This window comes from Cynoglossus semilaevis, chromosome 14 (genome assembly GCF_000523025.1).
Source record: "Cynoglossus semilaevis isolate Cse_v1.0 chromosome 14, Cse_v1.0, whole genome shotgun sequence".
Classification (NCBI taxonomy): Eukaryota; Metazoa; Chordata; class Actinopteri; order Pleuronectiformes; family Cynoglossidae; genus Cynoglossus; species Cynoglossus semilaevis.
In genome coordinates this window covers 23,317,382-23,339,178 of record NC_024320.1, presented here as the reverse complement: position 1 = coordinate 23,339,178, position 21,797 = coordinate 23,317,382, and the positions used below count along the sequence as shown (strand labels likewise).

Here is a 21,797-nt window from a genome sequence, read left to right as displayed (position 1 = left end):
CATCTTTGATATTTTCATTTTATATTGAGTCCTACTCAAAATGGACACAAAAAATAGTATCACATATTGTTACTTCATTCATTCAATTACAAAGGACAGAACATCAACATCAGCCTGAAACTGAAACTTCATTCATTCAATTACAAAGGACAGAAAAGCAACATCAGCCTGAAACTGATGTTAGAAATCTAGTATATATATGTATACATGTATATGCATACATATATATAGATGTGTGTGTGTGTATATATATGTGTATATATATATATATACATATGTGTATATATATATATATATATACATATGTATGTATGTATGTATATATATATATATACACATATGTATATATGTATATGTATATTTATATATAAATGTGACGGTGTGTTCTGCAGTGCTTGTGTCAACAGTGACCCTGTTTTTCAGGACATTATTTATTTATATATTTTTCACTGCAAATGTAATCATGTCCCTTCAACAGAGCTACAGTTTTCCTAACAGTTCTCCACAAACAAAAACAAAACATTAAATTCCCGGTGAAGTACAATCAGTGATTAATCTCACAAGCCTCACGCCACCAAATCTTTTTTCAGTTTTTTTTTGGCTTTGCCGCATGTGATTTGTGACTTAATTTTGTTTACTTTACAATGACCTCAGATGAGCACCAGCTGTAAACTACAACACTCCACGTAATAAGGAGAATTGGGCTTTATGGGGCTGTTTCCAAGTCGCAATTTATTTAACCAGAGAAAATATGAGATTCTGTGGCTGAAGACGGATAATCACATAACTCGGCTCATAAAAGGCAGATGCTGTGCCAGAGGAAGGCTAATGTGTACGGTGTGAAGCAGTTGGAGAACATAGGGCCATTCTGGCCGCCGTGGTGGTCATCATCCACTGTGTTTCACCTGTAGTGACACCTGCTGGCTAAGACTTACTGTCCTGCTCTCTGCAGCTACTGCAACATCACGTAGTTTCTGATTTGTAGGAACTGTTTTATTGTGTCACTTATGGGATCACAGACGAATGCCATGTGTTAAAAAAAAAAAGCAGGGGTCAGTGAAATTGTCAACCTCAGCAGTGAGTTATAAGAGAAAAATATCCTTCACTCTGACGTCAAATACTTTAGGTTTGAACATTGTCCACCTGCAGTATCTGTTACTGCAAATGTAATGGTTGTACAGTAGGGGACAAAGATCAGGGTGTTCTGACAGTATATGTTTATATAAGCTGTCAAAACTTTTTTCAATCTGATTAATCCCAGCAAAGTCTTTAATGTAATAAGGATTAATCATGATTTAAATTTTTCCTTCGATTAAAAAAAACACGATAATGCAATGCCTGAGTTTGAATTTTTGTACAGAAAATGCTAATTTGTGGAGTGCCTTTAGTGGAGCATCACAGCAAATAATGTGTTAATTCCACGACAGGTGATATGTAATGAAACATAGATATAGTTTGGGGGGGAGGGAACGCCTATGTGTATTGGTTCATATCAGAATCGGTCGGACTTTAAGTGTTCGGACAATATCGGCATATTTGATATCGGACGTCCCTTGTCGCAATTGAAATGTCTTCTTTCCAACCTTTTGTGAAGCCGTATCATTTATAGTACAGATAGATAGAACAGGTGCAGTTTCTTTTTCCACAACTCCGATTTAAAATGCATGAACGTCACAGTTGACCTTTGAGGGTTCATTTAAAATGTGCTTATTGAGGCACTTTTGACCGCAATTCCTGGTAGAGAATCAATTTCCAAAAAGGTTCGTCGACTGGACCTGTGATATAGAAATAATTCAACGTGGATAAGAATTCGCCATAATTAATGCACAGCCAAAGAAATGGGTTTCTGTGATCTCTGACTCATAAAATCCCCCCAGCAAACACGGCTGCTGGCCCCCGGTACTCACGCCCACTCAGGAAGACTGACATTTACATGTGAAGTTTGCCCTTTGATTTATTTTTTTTTCCCTTCCCATCATGAATCATATACACATTATAGGACTTCCCTGTAGATATTAACTGTAATTATTCAGGGTTTAAACTGCTGAGATTCTCCAGGAATATGTCAGTATTTTTTTTTTTACGCCTACAAAGATGGAGTGTTGACATTCAGTAGTCGCTAATAACTACGTTAAACACATACAGGACTCGGTACTTTGAGTTTCCCTCAAGAAGATGCAGTCAGGAGTGCAGTTAAGAGAGAAGTGACATCAAAAGCCGCCCCCTAAGATACCTGAGTCTTCCCAGCAGTCTGTCAGAATTAAAGACACTTCTTTAAAGAATCTTCTTACTGAGTTTGTTCAAGGCAGGGATCTAATGCCTTTTTCCACAACCCTCCTCCTGTTTCTCATTCATTTTTTTTTTTGCCCCCCAGACGGGAGGTTTGTTTACCCTGGAACACTCTCACGCTTCTTTAAAAACACACAATGGGCCTGCATTATGGTAACTTAGATTTGGAGAAAACAAAAGATTGACCTCATGTGGCGTTTAAAAAAACAAAAAACAAAACATGCCACACTGTAAGATCTTTGTTTACACCAAGCTTTAAAGGAGAAGTTATATTTTCAAACTTTTACAAACAACTTCGACTCTTCTGGATTAATGACGGTCTGGGAAACTACGATCTTCTGCTGACATTTTCTCCGCCCTATTTCACTCCCTTGAACAGACTTTAGTCTTTTCCTCAGATTCATCTAGATTATAGAGCCCGAGCCCACCAGCAGCCGCGGCGCTGGCTAACTCCAATCATCCATATAATTTTGTTTTGACCTGCCACAGGCCACAAAATAATTTGACACAACAGAGCCTTACTTCTTCCCCTGTCTGAGAATATTGTGACCTTTCATTATAAAGCTGCCATGAATCCAGTCCATCACCATAGCTTAGGGATTTGGTAGAGTGGATTGGTTGGAGAAAAGACTGCAGGAAACACTCTTCTTAATGTTGGCACTGGAGCGATGTTTGAAAGAGCTCCCGGACTCTGAAGAGAAGACCTTTTCTCTCAGTTTGATTGATTCAGAAGCCCAGGGCTGTAACTTCTCTTGGAACACAATTTGTCTTATTTCGCTTCTTTTCTGTGTCTAAAGTAACTACACATAGTTTTAACCGTTTGACTTTTGTGCGTTTTCTAACCCAGAGCACTGACCAAATTGAAAATGTGTATAATATAAATGATGTCTAACAAGGCTGTCACAAATTGAAAAGGCAGTCATGCAACCCCTTTATCCCACCCCACGGTGGCGCTGTTAAAACAGCAGAAAACACTAACTTTGAAAAGCAGCAATTACACACATGCACATTCACACATGCACATTCATCAAATCGGCCAGACTGAAACCGCATGCGTGTCAGTTTTGGCCAGCAGGCTGTATGTTTGACACCCCTGGTTTAAACAGTAATGAATGGTTTTACTCTTTTGAGGAGCGGTTGTTATGACAACATCAAGGTCAAACTCAAAACACACCACTGCTGCGAGGAACTGTTGACTTCAGATGGGTCTGGGCTCAGTGTTGGTTTCGTCGAACTATAATCTTCGTAAAAAAGTCAACAGTCTTTGTTTCTGAGACGAAAACCAAACTTAAACTAAACAGGAAGTTCTTTGGGGGGGTGTTGTTAATTAAAATGATAATATCAAGTAGTTTTTCTCCTCTTTTTAAATTTTTTTTTTTTTCTTTATTATAAGTATTTATCCAGGGTGTGATTTCTACATGCAGTAGTTCACTGGTTCAATTCCAACATCTAACCCAAGAAGTTAGTATTGAAAGGTGAAAAGTCCAGATGAATTGACGAGCCAACGGTTTCTTTATCTGTTTAGAAAAAACAAAAATTGGTATTGATAGACAACCCTTGGTTTTTGCGTAAAAATCCAGAACTATACCTTATTTTCTCAAATGTTAATTCAGTTAAGTCTGTAAAGTCGGTTAGAATCGACTCGATAAGTTACACCTGCAACTACGCAAACAAGCTTTAATTTACCAATTACAACATCTCTTCAGTGATAAACCGTAGTAACTTTGAACTATTTCTACAGCTTGACTGCCTCCTCAGGTACTGTAAAATACAAACCAGTCTCCCTCCGTGCACAGAATGCAGCCGAACTCGGTTCCCACAGCATTTGGTGAGTTTTCTTTTTCTGCCAAAGAAACTCCCATGATGCACCTCCCTCAGCAGCTCTCCCCCTTCAGAGCAGCCTTCTGAGCAGTGGTGCTTTGGGAGTCTATACAAGGATACCTTGAGTTGTCAAGAATTTGAAGCGAGCTCCTGCCGACCTGGAGTCTGTTTGCTTGGGAAAATATTTGACTGTTGAATTGTTGTCTGGTTTGACGGAGCCAATATTTCTAAAAAGGTAGGGGATCTCAACTGTTACATAAACCTTCAGGCCAAATAAAATGGGCTGCTCACAGTGTAGCTCTGTGGGGATGATAATAATTTTTCCCAGGAATGATTGTGGAGAAGTGGAGAAGTAATCTAATCAACACAGGAAATGAGTATCAGCCAATCGGAGGCAGAGTAGGGTCAACACTGGATAACACAACCAGACAAACTCGACAATTCTCTGATGTGATAAACAACAGTAGGTGTTAATTAAAACCTATTCATTATAATAGGCAAAAATTCAGAAAAAAAAGTAACTTAACTTAAAAAAAAAAAAAATAACTTAGGGCGTCTAAAATGTTTAAGGAAAATTTTATAAAAAAAAAAACAAAAACCAAAACAAACAAGAAATACAAGATGTTGACTATAACAGATATTTCCGTTACTGCAGATGGAAATATACAAAAAAGTATCTATTTAGAGATGAATTTCTCAAATGGCTCCAATTTAAGTCATTATGAGCTACAAATGGAGGAAAAAAACGACTTTCTTAACTGTTCCTCCTTTTCTAGGGTTTCATTGGCTGCTGGTATCCAATGAGCTGCATCACTGTAGTAGACATAACATTTTTACATTTACATTTTACATATTAATATTTGCATCAATTTTGTAAAAAATCTTTGTAAAAAAAACTGTAAAAAACGTTTGTCAGTTAAATAATGCTGTATCCGTATTGTTAAAAGTGGTTGAAGTAATTTGCACGACATATAACACAGAAAACTGTTTATGTTTGAATTGTAGAGATATATATTTTTTATTTTCCGTTAAGTGACTGGATCAGATTTGACATTGATGACATGCTGACTTTCCCAGTTTTCTCAGCCACTGTTTTCATTAAAGAGATAGTCGCACAAATAGGATTTTCTCCTCGGGTGCGAGAATAATAATCCACATAAGTGGATCAGTGCTGGAAAGTCAGCCTTCTGCTGAGGCGTCCAATCTGAGGACAAAAACAAAGTTGTAAGGGTAAATGTAGAAAAACGTGCTTCATCTGCTGCTCATTTATACCAAGATGTTTCTCTTTCTCCCGAACTGCCAGACAGAACCAGAACCTCCATACAAACAGACAGTGGATGGTTGGACATCATTAATCCCAGAAGTGAAAGCCAGCGAGGCAGAAAAACCAAAAAATCATCACACAAAGTTTACTTGTGGCCATTTCTCTGCTTGGGAATGTATTTTTCTCTCTTTTGCACATTTCTTCGTTTGGTCCTCAGTCCAGAACTTAGTTACATATCTCCAGTAAAACATACAGACAACAACTAGACCACACGACGAATCAGTGAAACAGGCCTTCAGTTTGTATAAAAATGACCAATTATTGACTTTTTCTTCTACCATTTGGCATTTCCCGTACTCAACTTCTACCTTCTGCTCCATTCAGTTCATATTTACAATACAATCTTTACTCTCTTGTTCCTTTTTTTATGAGCTTTATTATATTTTAACAGAAGAGTCAAGTACAATAGCCGCTCGTAGTCACTTTCTCGTTGGCTTGGGTTCCTTTCATGTTCTTCCTCTTTGAATTCTTTTGAACAGTCTTTTCAAAGCACGACGAGTTTTTTGCCTCTGTAATTTTATTATATTCTGAATAAAAAGCCATAAACAGATTTTGGAGATGAGAAGTTAAAACCTTTTCTGAGGCGTGGTGTTCGGATCGCACGGTGGTGAAGTTGGTTAGTGGCTGTGCCTTACAGCAAGAACAACAGTGGTTTGTCTGGGTAGGTTCTCAGTCATCCATGCAATTTGATCAACTCATCAACTGATTCTCAAGTTTCCATACGTACCTGAACTCACCTTGTGTGGCACTTCGCTTGTCATCAATCTGCTCCACTCCCAAAGGTAGCTTGTAGCTAGCTAGCAGAAATAGACATGTTGTGGACAAGAAATAGACAGAAGGAACAGATCAACAGTTTATTATCCTGTAATATACACTACTCAAAAGTTTGTTAAACAAATGTAATAATTATTGAATGGTGAATAAGGATAAGAAAATACATTCTACGGTCATAAGCTAATGTTGCTGGTGGGGGGGGAATAGAAACATTTTCTAATTTTGGACTGTTGTAGCAAAATTGTTGGAAGAAAACCATTGATTTAGTTTTGTGGAAGACTTCAGTGTCTATAAAAAGGTTGTTGTTGTTGTTCTCCATATATTTCTAGTGTCGTGGTACGTGCAGTATATGAAGGATGCCAACTTTCCACTGACAACATTATTCACTTGATCGAAAGTATACTGTCAACTTTTATTTCACCTACGAAAGAAAAACGACACGGCTCAAGTCTCTTCATCTTAGCGTTTAGGATTTCCACACTTTGAGAAGAATCTATGATTCACTCCATAAGGGAAGGGTTTGGAGGGAGGCCATTCTCTGTGCCAGGATGTCAGAGTTGCTAAATTCATTTTTGTAAGTTATGTCCTGTGTGAACTCTTGCTGCCTGTTGTTTGCAGATATTTTTGTTCCGGTGATGATGTTTAATGTTTGCAGTGCTGCAGTGAAAGACAGCTGTATGAGCTGAGAAACAACCAGATGTTTCTCTGATGTAAATTCACAAAGTATTGAGTAATTCCGCAGAGTTGAGCTGGAAGAAAATCGCTTTCATTTAAGGCCAGTGAATTAAACCAGAGCCGTTAATATTGGTTATAAAAATAAATGTTTTTATGTTATATCCAAGTACCGCCGGGAGGTAGTCTGTGTTAGGAACAAATGTCACGGTTTCTTGGTTTTAAGTAAAATGTAAGATGTCTGATTTTAGCTATAGCAGTAAGAATTCACGATTATATTTAAACACAGACATCTGCAGTCGCTACATTAAATCAGTGTAGAAAATAAGGCGTAATATATCCTAATTGTTTACAGCAAATTGAAAGGAAACGCTGATCCACATCCACGCATAACAGCCTTGAATTCAAATTTAGAACATATGAAGTCATTTCTATCAATAAACAGAATCAAAATTTCTTGCAAATAGTTTGTAAACTAAACATGTAACTTTTTGGTAGAAAATGTCTTTCGCTTGCTTTTCTGAGAAATCAAGGTTATTCTAATTAAAGCTGATATTTTTCTGTTAACGCTTAATTAATGTTTTAACGTCCAACGGTTCAGTTCCCAGTCGACACTTTCTCCTCGGTCCCTGAGAGTAAATCAAGATTCTTGGAAAGGGGGGAAAAAAGTGAGAGGAGGTTCCATTTGGTGAGAGCGAGAACTGAAGGCAGCTACATTCACAGCGAGCAAAGTAATGACTGTGGGAAAGAAAAAAAAAAAAGTCACTGTAGTTTTGCAGCTGCACTAGAGTTTAATCACATTTTTCATTTGTGGTAAATCTCTCAAGGACAAAAGCATGATGCATGCTTCACAGTGTAATGACTGCAGAAAGGCCCCGGACGGCTGCGTTTCTGTTATTGCTCTGTAATGTTCACCTGTTCATGGTTTGTCATGGAACTCTTTACACTTCACACCAAAGTCGTGCTTTGACCAGTGTTATAATAACACTGTCCTGTATATTATTTAGTCAAATAAATATGTAAAAAAAAAATTACATATCGGAACAAGTTGAGTCGAATATATTCAGACAATGCAGATGCAGAATGTGAAAGCAAAGAGCAGAGACAGTGAGGCTGAAACAACCATAGGAGGAAAGAATTCTTAAAGTGACTTTGTATCCACTACTGTATATAGTTTTGCTAATTAGTTGTCTGGCAGTCACAGTAACAGTGGGAGTATAATCAGGGGGAAATGGCACATAAAAACAAGTATCATCAGCATAGCTGTGGTAAGTGCTGTCAAAGGATATATATATATATATAAATACAGACATAAATTATATATGCGGGTATATGTTTGTATATATGTACGTTTAATCAATTTTAAATTCGATTAGTCATGATCACGATTAATCACGATTAATTGAGATGAATCAATATCCCTGTATGTGACCAGTTCCTTTTCTTTCTTCTGTATGGCTTGAACAGGGTTAGGGTTAGAGCAACTTTCACTTTGTAGTGTTGGTGGATATTACTAGTTGTTACTGTGAATATTTTTAGTGGATTGTTGAATGGATGAAGAGTTGCTTTCCAGACGTCACTGACGTCGTCTTCCGTCAGTCAGACTGTCAGTCACGGAAGAATCCGGTGCTCGATGTTTAGATGGTGTTTTGAGCTTGAGGCGCTTTCAGTGAAATGAAACCCTTTTTTTCCACAGCGTGTGCACATAGTAGCATTTGTGTTAACTGTGTGTTAGAGCAACTATAAGTAGATGGGCAATGGAAATATTGTCTATACCAGGGGTCACCGACCTATTGGAAACTGAGAGCTACTTCAAGCGTACTTTCTAAGTGGCAGTGGTGGCTTAGTGGTTAAGGAAGCTGACTTTTTATAACATGCCCTACAGGCACCGTTAGATATTCCATAGGGGCTACCAGGTGACCCCCGAGCCCCACCTTGGTGACCTCTGATCTATACAGTGTTTGTCGTTCTGCCCAGGCGTTGGAAATGATTCCTTGGAAAACAAGTCAAAAGTAAAAGACCTCAAATCTTAGATTATCTTCCTGTGCGTTGCTCATTCCACATGATTACTCAAACAATACGAAGAATACAAACTGTTGCGTCTCGGCGGCGTTTACTTGTTGCACTCCAGCATCCAGGGCCTTGTCCCTGTCGTCGGATTCAGCTCCTGGCAGACCTGCCACAGACTCAGGCTCAGGAGATATGCAGCTCTCTGGTTTGCTCCCTTTGAGACAGCTTGATGAATAGACATCTAACTGAGTGGATAAATACTTTGCCCCAAAGGATCCGTTTCACCAGCCTTTCGTGTCTATTTCCCAAAAATACGTTCCCGGCAGATAATTTCAATAAATGCATATTAAAATAGGTCTGGAGACGACACAAACTTGAGCCTGCCAAACACTGAAAAATAAACAATTTGTTCAAATGCTCTTCTTGATTTTTTTCCGTCACACTTCAGCTGTGTATTGATTAATTCTCTAGTGTGGGTACAGAATATTAACAATGCAAAGAAAAGGGCTGAACATTTTAACATTAACTGCTGCTGGTTTACAGACTTATTTCACAGAAAAAGGCATGTGTATCGGCAGCTATTGTTCAGAAATCCTTTGAAAGACTTCCAGCATGGAGTTCATTTACAAGGGTGGCAAAGCATCCTGTGTAATGAGGGTCACCGTAGTGTTCCTCCCACATCACATCCATCTCTTTTGCTGCATTCCGAAATGCACTCTTGCCGCATACATTCCATTACAATATTACAGCACATTTAGCAGAGAGCTTAGGTTATTTCCTCTCATGCTGACAAAAACAATTTCCCTCTCAGCTCTTAATGAGGATTGCAGAGCCTTTCAAATTATGGCTGCTCATAGCTTATCGTGTCTCGGCCTATGTGATATTGATGAGAGGCGAGCGACTGCATTCGTGAAATGAAGGTCCCAAAGTCAGTGCAACAGAATGCACGGCAGTTAGTATTTCTTTCCATGATTTACCGGCTCCATTCAGTGGCAAGTGCTCGCTTTATTGTTTAATTCACGCTCATAATTCAGCGAAAAACATCATCATATACTTTGAATCGCAGTCCGCGCACAAGGTGAAATGGGAGAATGAGTGGGAATTACGGAAGTACAAATGACTGTGATCGTGACAAAAGGACAATATAACAATAAGGATGAGTGTGGGGGGGGGAGTTTAGGGACGGACTGACATTCAATGGAGCGTTAAAATACTTGAACGGTAGCATCCACTTGTCGAAGAGCGTGCTTTAATTTAACCTGATTTAGCTTTCGTCTTTTCAAAAATGGCTGCCAATGACTAGGACAGTTGCTAAGAATACATGCGTTAACCTAGCAAAGCTAACAAAATACTCGCTGGGTATAACTATGCTCCTTTTTTTAAATTTTTTTTATGCAAATCAAACTTCTATTGTTTACATAGCCTTACATGTTGTGCAGTCACTACTACTGTAAAAATTATCATAAAAGAATGAACAGAAAATCCTACAGGAACCTGAAGCTAACACTAGCACTCTTTGCGGTGGTGCTAATGCAGCAGCACGGTAAAATGCATCAGAACAAGCTGTCTCACAACAGTTCCAACTTACACCACTGTCACAGTGGTTACTAGGCAACAGGTATTAAAGGTTTATTTCAAAGTGTATGCTGTAGCTGTAGTTGTGTGAAATCTGCTGATACCAGAAACCATATTTCTTTTATGATAAAGAGTCGCAGTAACACTGCACATAAAAACATAGAAAACAAATCTTTCATATTCTGTAACTTTTTAATGGGGAGTTTCAAAGTTACTGGGTTGGACTGGTATGGATGCCAATTTGTCCTTGGGCAAAGCAGCCGGCCTGGATTTTTTTTTTTTCATGTTAACTGTGTCAGCAAGTTCAAGTAGTCAGAGAGAATAAAAGATGTGTTATGGATGGGGTGCAGGAAATACACACTCTTTATGAATGTGTGGATGTATGGCAGTGAGTTGGTGGTACACTGTAGTGAAGACACCAGCAGTGGAATATATAGAACTATATATATATATATATATATATATATGTATCACCAAACTTTCTAAAAAACATAAATGTTTCATTTAATTACACTGCTTTCCAAATAAGAACGCACAATTTTTCTTCCATTATTTGAATAATTTATATAACAAGTAATAGTTTTATAAATTCTTTATCGATTTTAATTTTAGTTGTTGACATATTTGCTAATTTATTTGATACAAAAAAAATGACACGTTTTATTTAGTGACCACACTGAGTTGTCTTACTACAGGAATTGTAGTACAAACAAATATTGTACTGACTGAACTATTTGTATTTGTTAGGTAAACATATGGACTTGTGTCTGAGCTAAATGATATATTAAGACTCAGGCGTTAAGTTTGTTTAAAAAAAAAAAGAGGACAAAAACACAGGGTAACACGGATATGAAGGACGACAGCGAGACAAACAGACACTTGTGTTTAGACTCTGTGAAAGTGATGCGAGAGACGCCGAGAAAACTTCAGATTCATTCCCGGAGATGTGGCCATTAAACATGACTTAATGTTTGACTCAGTATATCCATCCCTGCTGCACTGACGCTTCAGGACAAGCAGCTACCAAATGATTCCACTCTTATCATCATTTTGTATGAAATGTGTTGAAGCCTTTCTTTAAATTCATTCTCCTTATGTTTATGCCTCCGTGATTCTACCCGGGAAAAACGATGTGTCCTCAACGCACTTTTCATTTGAGCCTAATGATATGAGTAAAATGTGTCTGCAGGGAAAAAAACCCAACACCAACCTGTCTGGGTATTTAAAACCATAATTCAAAGACATAATGGTTTGTCAACTTATTTCCTTTGCGATTCCACCAACATATATTTTGTTTACAGAGTAGATTGTTTGTCATATACTTTTAAATTTGAAACAGGACAAAAAGACAAGCCGGTAGAAAATGGAAAAAGCAGTTTGAAAGAACAGGCTGTTTATATTTCTCTACCTGCACATATGGAATACATACCAAAGTTGAAAAATAAATATTTATATATATGTATACTGTATGCATGTACAGTATATATGTATATTTATGTATATATGCATGCTGTACACATATGTATGTATATATGTATATATACATTGTGTATGATATATGTATATGTATATACAGTATATATATGATAGATATCTGTGTATTAAATATATATGACTTATATTTACATATCCGTACTATATATTCATATATATTTATATATTTTTGTCATTGACAATCTTGCTGTTAGCCCACAGCACTAAAATGGGTTGCTTTTTAAATTGACCTGTTTTCGTTCTTTCATTCACATTCAACGCCCGCATCAACTCCTCAAATCGAAAAATATGAAATAATTAGAAAAAGCTAACAGCGCACAGCGTTCCTCTCATACACTCCTCACTCCTGTGCTCCAGCGCAAGCACTGGTGACATCAGCGGCCAGTTCCAGGAACTCATTAAAGCAGCTCTCCATAAGCTCCTCTTTCTAACTGTTGAATTTTATTTTATTCATCAATTCATCTGTGAGTTTTACCTCGTGGCACCTGACTACAGCACATCAAAGGAGCTGTGAACGCCACATCTGGCCCTCTAGAAAAAAGATGAAAAAGTGCTGCAACCTTAGGCATTACGCTTAGAAGTAATATCTCATGTGGTTAAAGGTACCACGCAATAAAAGGGGCTGCGGGGAGGGAAGAGGTGAGAAGGAGAAGAAATGCTCTCCTCTTTACTCCAAAGTCAGTTATCAGTCACTTTTTACACTGCTTGCTTCGCAGTGTTACATAAAAGTTCCCCCCAAGGTTTCAATTACCATTTTGTGTAGGTGTGGTATGAGCTCCCCTACCTGGAGCGAAGAAATGAGCACGGAGAGAGTGTGTGACTTCTTTCCAGACATAACAAACCGGAATAGAAAGAGGAGGATTTGCTTTGATTGGGAAATATGTGAATAAGACGGTAAAATATGGAATTAAAATAATCTCCTCCGAACACACGGAATACGGCTCCTCTCTCAAATGAAAACATAATAATTGGAAACGCCACATTTCTTTCTGCGATCTCGGCACCAAAATGAGAATAAATTATTCACGGCTCAGTAATATTTCAGACGTGTTTGCTCTCCTTCACTCCTTCGGACGATGGATGTCCAGACTTCCGGTTCATCATAATTAAATGATCTTGATTTAAGGCAACATACAACATGCTGCGGACTGGTTAATGACTGCCGTTATTATCATCACATGGGGGTCATCCAGTCCTCCCCAGGGGAGGCTGTAAATGGTTCAGGAGTTAATGATTTCCCCGGGAATCAAATCAATCCCTGCTATATTTAAATGTCACTTCAATCTAATCATTTAATTAAAGAGCCAGTAATTTGCCAAGTGTATTAGTGCACTCTGAACAGTGTTCTTGTCATGTACATTCGTCTTATGTCCACTATTTATTTTTAACGTGTGGTATTACCCCCCTCCCCCCCCCAAGATGGGGGTTTCTGTTTTGTCTCATGTGTATTGGTCACGTAACACAGGAGTTCAAGACTTTTATAATTTTATATTTTATAATACGTTTGGACACGTCAAACTCGAGGCTCGCAGGCCAAATTCGGCCCGCCTCATCATTTTGTGTGGCCCACCAGAGCTCAGTTTAGAATATGGTTGTCTTAACTGTAAATCTATAGCAGAGAATCTACACTATTTATATATGTTTAGTAACTGCAGTGGTTAAATCCCGTCCATATGCTTTCCAGGTAAATTGCAATTCAAATTCTGTATCAGCAACTTAGTTACCTACAAAAAGTCCATGTTTTTCCCTTAGTTTTCATACAAAGAAGCCCAAGAATGTTAGATAAATCTTCATATTGAACATGAAGTTTTTGTGTTTTGTTTTTTTTTTTTTTAGTGTCAAAATTTTAAATCAAGCGGGCCAGATTAAACTTCCTAGTGGGCCGGTTTTGGCCCGTGGACCATATGTTTGACTTGAGTGAGTGTTGTAAAAACATACAGTACGTTTGTCTAATTCTTCAAAATAAATTACATCAACTGTAGAAAGAAAAATGGCAATTTATTCCCTAATATTTAAGACTTTTTTTTTTCAATTTTGAAAAACACGGGGGAAAAAACACAGCGTGATAACGCTGTGTAGAAAAAGCAAAAAAACGAAACAACCCCCCCCCCAAAAAAAACAAAACAATAATGGAATAAGAAATATTCTAAGTTCCAAGGTGTTTTTTTTGTTTTTTTTTTAGGTTCCTTCTGCGTTTTTACTGAGCGTGACGCTGTGATGAGACAGTTGGCTGCTGAGAAGAAACAACAACACAAACTTAGTCACATCAAGTTTACAGCCTGGACCGGAACACTACACCGATGGCCCTGTTGTTCACACACACACACACACACACAGAATAAGAGAACAGACTGAGGGAAAGATGGAGGGAGCTGAACATCCTGCCACAGGCAGGGTCACGATTTTGGCATGCTGGGTGATTGTGTCAGATGTTTTTGGGATTTGGGTTTTTGAAGAGACCCTGAGGGGCCTTAGCCAAGGGAGGGGGGTCTGGGGTGTCCCATATTGAATCAGTTTACAGTAAGCTGACATGGGACTAAGTAACACAAGGATGATGATGATGATGATGATGATGACTTGCTTTTCATGTTGCAGCTTTTTTAAAACAAGGAGCACTAAACTGACGTAGCATCTTCTACATCCTTCATTTAAAATCAGTTTTATTTTATAGTGGACTTGATGCCATCGTTAATATTTCCTGTCGTTTTGCATTCTGTACAAAGCCTTAATATATTCATGCTTATGTTATAAACATGTGAAGGTCCAGTGACTAAGACGGCTGTGCTGCCACCTGTCTACACTACACCAATTCCAACATCACCAGTGTGTGTCATTTGCATGATAATCAGGCATGTCGGGTTTATGGAAACAGAGACTGTTGATGGCCTTCTGCTGCTGCTGGGCTCCATGTTACAGTGAGCAGCAGAACACGGTTCACTGTGTCGGATTTAGGTTAACACGCATTTACATTCATTACATTTAAATTTGTGGGGGAAAAAAACTCTAATCAACCAAACATTTCAAGACCTTCTTCAATATCTCTGTGGACCCCCTGAAGGTTGCAGACCCCCTGTTGAGGACCGCTGCTCTATAAAAAGGTCATGCTGATGTTATGAGATGATGAAATGATTGCACTGACCTGACTGTGAAGTTTAATTTTGGCTCCAAGTTTAGAAAACCAGGTCAGCGTGGCTACTTAAAGGGATGTGGAGATAGCAGTGTGCTAACGCTAACTGCACTGGCTACATGTGATGTATCAGTACAGCTGTACCTGTTTGTCTAATGGTGATGATATAGCAGCTAGTGCGGGCTAAAATTAAACAGGGGGGCCGGGTCAGGAGGAGATAGACGGCGCGTCCGTGTGAACTAAGATAAATGACATGTCAAAGTCATGCATAAAGGCTAAAATGCTAAAATGCTTTTATCATTTTCTATGCCATCTATTGGGGAAACGTTGGTATTGCAGATAAAAAGCAGAAGTATAATGATAATGTAAATAAAATGTATAATTTGGAAAAGTATGTCGGGATTAAAAAGCTGAACGGGCCACATCTGGCCCCCGGGCCTTAGTTTGACCTGAGCACTAGCTCAGGCGTGGGGCCTGAGCTAGTGCCTGACTGCATTAGTCCTTTCGTATTGAGATAATAATCTTTAAATACATCGGTCAAGTCTGACTTTGAGCTTCATCTTTATCAGATTCCTTCCCGTCCACAGGGGGCACCAAACGATCACATTTTATTACTTTGAAGTCCGTGTGGTCGTCAGATTTCAGACGTATCCTTGTCATTATGAAAGAGGATGAAAGAGCTTCAGCTGAAGTATAATTCTTCTGTCTGTAACACTTAGAGAACAGTTGACCAGTGAAGATGACACAAAGGAGAGACACCGAGCGACGAGGTCACGACAGGGTAACTGTCTGGCTCACCACGGCTGGAGTCTGAGCAGTCGAGGCCGGGGTCCAGTCCTCGCCGTGCAGGTCAGGTCACGGGCCTGTTCACCTAATCAGTAATCAAGATATAAGGCACAGGGTCGGGGCACATAGAGCTGGAAGCGCTTGTCAAATTATCTAGAGGCGATCGATCCAGTATCGACTCCCACACTCGTCCCCAAAGGGAGTGGGCACTGTCCGTGGTGCTGAATTGCAAGTTTTTCCTCTTTTTCTCTCGTCCGGTCGCTGCAGTTTTACACCGCCTGTTAACCGAGCGTTGTAAAAGTGTGTGAGACAGAGTGAGGAGACGGATGACAGACTATGATAAAAAAGACAGTTTTAAAAAATGAGGGTTAAAGAGCGGAGGAGAGGGCAGCTCTGTGTCGAACATGAACAGCTGTTGCTGAGGAGTCAAATGAACCTGTAGCACAGTCTGGTCCGCTGTATGAACTAACTCAACCCCAGGCTATCATCATCACATATATTCACACATTTCTTATAGAGTAATAACTATAATGAGCGGCACACAGTCTTGATTAGACTTGTGATTCCAGCAGCTCCTTTATTAACCTTCAGAGAACACTCTCACCAACAGGGGGTATGAGCCAATGGATTATTCACCGTCTGGACTTCTGAGGTGACAGTAAGGTTTTTTTAAGTCTAGATGTACAATAATAGAATGTCAATGACATGGAAATTGCCAAACAGCTCTCAAATGCTGTTTTTTCTATATTAGTCCTCAGTTCTGTAAGAGCAGTATTTAGGCTGTAGGTAGCAATTGAGTTCTTCAGTCGGTACTAAACCTGTGTTATTCAGGTTTTGCTTGTGAACCTGCAGTCTTGGAAGAAATGACGGGGTTTTTTTTTAGAAACCGATATAAATAAGTGAGAACATCACTGTGGATTTACTCAATCTTTTTCCTTCTGATTAACAGAGGGGCGTTTAAACCAATCGAAAGGATGGAAAATGAAATGAAAATAAAAATAACAATAAATAAAATCAAGCTTTCTCCGGCGTTACCACACAGCTAGGTGAACAGAAAGTGAGCGGACCTTTAACAACAATAGAACATTTCAATTAAAAAGTGTCATTTAAACTGAGTTGCGTCATGGTAACAGTAACTAAGTGTAAATGCATCATCTCTACACAGTATGTGTATTTTCTACCTTGACTTCAAGTGTATTTTTAAAATTTGCTTGTATCCTAACAGAACACATTTTACTGACTGGAGTGCAGGTGGTTGTGGTGAAAAGCCGTCACGGAGTCCTGGGCCACTGGAACGGCACATTTTCAAGTACAAAGATCTGAATGTACCTTTGAACGTGTCGGCGTCCCTAACTTTGAAATGCGGTTTGGTAGTAAGGCAAACGTTGCTGGGTAATGATACCTGTACCTCCTGGTTACAGCGCGGCTCGTATCCATGCACTCTTAGTCAATAGGATTTCTACAGCAGTCGTTTTCTATAGGAGTTTCACAGCGTACAGAACAGCACCAGATGGTGTTGACGTGACGGACCATCAAGTCACAGCCAGTAATTCTTTGTCCTCTTGTTCACCTTCCTTCCATGCAGATTTCCCATGGAAGGAAGCTGACAGGCACAGGCTCTGACAGACTCAGCACTGCAGAGCAGATGAAGCAGCGCAGGGAGAAACTCACTCTAAGGCCATGTGTGAAAAACCTTGATCATTGATTATCAAGAGAAAAGTTGTTTTGTGGCTTTGGTTTAAATGCCTCTGAATATTTAAACAGCATCAAAATGCTCTGCTGCTGTTCTTTCCCCTCAGTAAACAGATGTTGGAACAAGTGACGGTGCAAAGTCGTAGAGACGTGAATGAACAGTTAGAGTTAACTGGTCGTAAAACAAACACAAAATATGCTGGTGATTTTTAAAGCATGAATAAAACAGTAGCTGTAATTCAGCTAATTTTGAATGCGGTTCCAGCGACCATTCATGGTCTGTACCAAACAACACACAGTGCTGCGATATTAATCATTTGTTTTTTAACAGATAGTGCTGCATGGTCATTTTCAGAGTAAAGAGGTCGTGCAGGTGCTGCAGGTTTAAATCTGGCCGAGGTTGAAACAAAAAGCTCTGTTTGGAAAATAGAAACTCCTGCGAAGACAAATGAATGCAAAATAATTCCATGAGAAATTGTATTCCTTTCAGAGTTGTACAGTAACACCCCCTCCCCCCTCCTCCTCACCCCACCCTCCCCCTCCATGCTGCAGCACAAGTGCTTGTTCAGTGCTGACAGTGATTGTGTTTTGTCTCGTCCTATTTGGACATTTGCCTTCTGGTGTCGACCAAACCAGCTATTACTGTCACCAAAATAAACTCTGAGCCATCACGTCGCAGAAGACAAGATGAATTTGCCAAAATGGGTCTGTGGGGATCGGGTAACTTTCTGCTACGCTGTGCTTCTGTGAGGAACATGAGTCTGATCACAGTGGAAACTACTAATATGGTAGTACTGTATATTCATATTCAGAGTCATAGGTTCTTGGAAGGGCCTTTGAACATAAAAAAAAGAAAAATAAGACATATGTTCCTGATATTTTAGAAATTTTATTTTTTTATAGAAATATTTACCTTTATTTTCAGTCAGTGTTAAATCCCTTTTGTCTATGTTGAAGATAATAATAATAATAATAATATTGTTGTTGTTGTCATTGTTATTATTATTATTTTATAATTAATGATAATATTTTTGAATATCTGTAAGTATATATTTATATTTTATATTTTTAAATATTTATTTATTTTCATATTTTTCATTGGAGGCACATACACTTTGTAGTACAACGAAATAGATGTAATGACCCACCTAAGATGCAAAAAAGATTTAGAATTAGGTATTAAAATGTGTGTTTATATATACATATACATATACATATATATATATATAATTTTAACCCAATAAAACATATATATATACATATATATAATTTTAACCCAATAAAAGAGTCACCAGTTCTGGCCATTTAACGACTTGAATATGTATTTATCATAAAATATTAGTCATAACCCCATGTGTTTTCTTGGTCATATTTAAAAATAAATCCTTAGTAATATTTTACTTCTGACTCGTACCTTCACAGTCAGATGTAAACAGTCAATATTTACCTGTTCATTCATGAGCCACACCTACTGGATCAGATGAAAAATGTACAGACCAGGGTGGTGTTTTTGTCGAGTCATGAAGACGACAGGAGTTCTGCCAGGAGTGAGGGTGTGTCTGAAGAATGCACACGGATTCTGAGACAACAATATCACCACGCCATCTGTAGTCACGCCACAGGAACATAACCAGCACCATTTATTGCACATATGATTTCTAGTTGGCAATTTTTTTTCTTCCTTTTACAAGCCATCTGCTCGGGAGAGTTGAGAAAAGAGTTGAGGAAATTCTGTTTCAAACCACTTCTGTTTTCACACTTCTCCTTCACAGAAGGTTGTGATGTGAAGTCGGTTGTTGTTGTTGTTGTTATTATTGAGATTCTAATTTTTTTTTAGAATTAATTTGACACTGTGGGCCAACTGAGCGGAAATAAATCTCAAGTACAAAAAAAGAACAAAGCAAAAGTATGAAGTATGAATGAATAAGACAAAAATACATGCTAATCATCAGATCAATTTGTAAACACCTTGGAAATGTTCTACACATAAAGTATTTTCCAGATTACCGTAACATGTAGAGAAATGTGGCATATGACAAAATTAAATTTTGAAAAATATTTCCTCTTAGAAAAATCAGAATGTTGCCTATCAGAAAATAAAAAAATTGAACAAAAATATTGGACTCAATTTTGAGTGAAGTAGAAGTACTGAGATGAAGAACATGATTATTGTTATTATTGTTATAGAACAGTGATTATCAACTGCCAAATCTGTCCCGCCAATATTGTTATAGAACAGTGATTATCAACTACCGGCCAGCGGGCCAAATCTGTCCCGCCAGGCCGTCCCGCATCTGACTGGATTCTAAAATAAACATTGAATAATAATATTAGACAAAAATGTGATTTTTATTACATTTTATTTGAGTGTTCCACTCCCAGGGTGTGTGTCCAGAAAAAGTCTATCCGTTGGACAACAAAGTTTGCGACCCATGTTAGAGGAAGTAGTCTACACTAAAATGAACTCAGAGCAAGATCTTGGCCAAAGGCCACATAGGCGGTCACCAAGGTCGCCATCTGCTGGGGGGGCAGTGTGTGTTTTTTTTCTGTTAGAAAAATATAATTACAATGGGGACGGCAGGGGGCTCAGAACCACAGTCTTGCCTAAGGCGCAAAAACGTCTGAGTCCCACTCTGAGTGAACACGTTTTTAGTGCCATACTTTAAGTGATAGAAAATCAATTGGCGAGTCAAGCAGCAGTTCTTTGGGATAAACTGTGACGTCTTGTCAAACACAAGTCACAGTGTGAAGGTACAGGATTACCTCCTCATTACAGTTCCATCAAAATATGGACATGCCTTAATGCTGATTGCTCTTCATAGAATGAGAGCGGTTGGACACCAGCTCCACTGTGGAGGCAGCACTCTGTCACTTCATCAGCCTGACTGAGGCCAGGGCCGCGGCTGCGATAGCTCAGTTTGTGCCACTTTTTGTTTTGCCATTTTGTTTCCTCTTTCCTCTACATGGGTGTGTATGTATGTATCTATATATACATATATATGTGAATGTCTATATATTTATATATATTTTCATATATATGTATATGTCCATATACTGTATATTTATATATGTAAATATATATAATATATATATTTAAAAAAATGTACATTACAATTCTACACTACTAGTGAGATATACATTTTCGTTCGTATGTATTATATTTACTGAAAAAATAACAACCTCAGGTAATACTTTTATATATTTTTGCTTATGATTAATATTAGATGTGTTTCTGAAAAGTTTAGTCGATTAACGGTGAATCCAACTTGTTTGATTTTGACCTTGCAATAGTGACTTTTGGGGCCACACATTGTGGAGCTCATGAATTTCAGATTTACACTAATCCACCCAAAAGATGCTTTGAAAGTTGAGTTGAAAACTGCAGGATTAAGTTGTGACTGGAGTATGAGCTTGTCAGATTAGTTGTTCTCACTCAAACTGCTGTCGCCAAAACTGTGCTCTGCACTTGAGATTAAAAGTATTTTAGGATGACACATTTACAGGCACATTGTTAGGTCAAAATGTGCGCAGCAAAATTTGCACCGTGCCAAGGACCAACAGAAACACACAGTCAGCTGTGTCACCTCTCCGCCCAAATCTCAGCTTGGCACAAGCAGAGAACTCTAGGCCAAAGATCAATGAGAGACTCTGTAGCTGCCTCATTAGATGTGAGCTGTTACGTCCTGTGTGAGGAGAGAAGCTGAGCTGTCGGCTGATCACCACCTGGTCGTGTCATGATCGGAAGGCCAGTGCCACAGGTCGTACTGTATTTGGTGTGTAATGTGGGTTGGGGGATGTCCTGAGACAAACGTCTGTCAAAGTGGAAACAAAAACAACAGAAACAACAATTGACAGAAAGTCACTCAAACGGGATAAAGTAAGCAAAATTGACTTTTTCAGGATTTGTTTTTGGAATCTTCAAAAATCTGAAAATATATATGGAAATATATCTGGAAATATATCTAGAAAATATATGGAAATATATCTGTCAATATATCTGTAAATATATGGAAATATATCTGGAAAGTATATGGAAATATATATGGAAATATATAGTAAAGAATCCAGCTCTGCTGGGTCCTTCAACAAAAAACAACTTATGTTTAACATAAATAAAAAATAGCATAAAACAGAAAAGTAGCATCAAATACCTTGATCAGATGATTTTCTGCAGAAATAGCAGAGCAGAGAGAAACTTAAGAGGGAACGTTTGCGGGAAAAAAAAGCTGATTC

The 21,797-nt window shown here is 38.4% G+C and overlaps 1 long non-coding RNA gene across 4 annotated transcripts in view; it reads left to right on the top strand.

Moving 5' to 3' along the window:
• Positions 1-21,797, top strand: part of LOC103390189 (uncharacterized) — a 110,512-nt gene that overhangs the window by 18,413 nt on the left and 70,302 nt on the right. The window contains exon 5 of one of the 4 annotated variants that reach the window (XR_003051805.1): positions 14,142-14,984. The exons of the other annotated variants lie outside the window; for them this stretch is intronic. This is a non-coding gene — a long non-coding RNA (uncharacterized LOC103390189). Of the gene's footprint in view, positions 1-14,141; positions 14,985-21,797 lie in introns of those variants that run through there. 4 annotated transcript variants of the gene reach the window in all.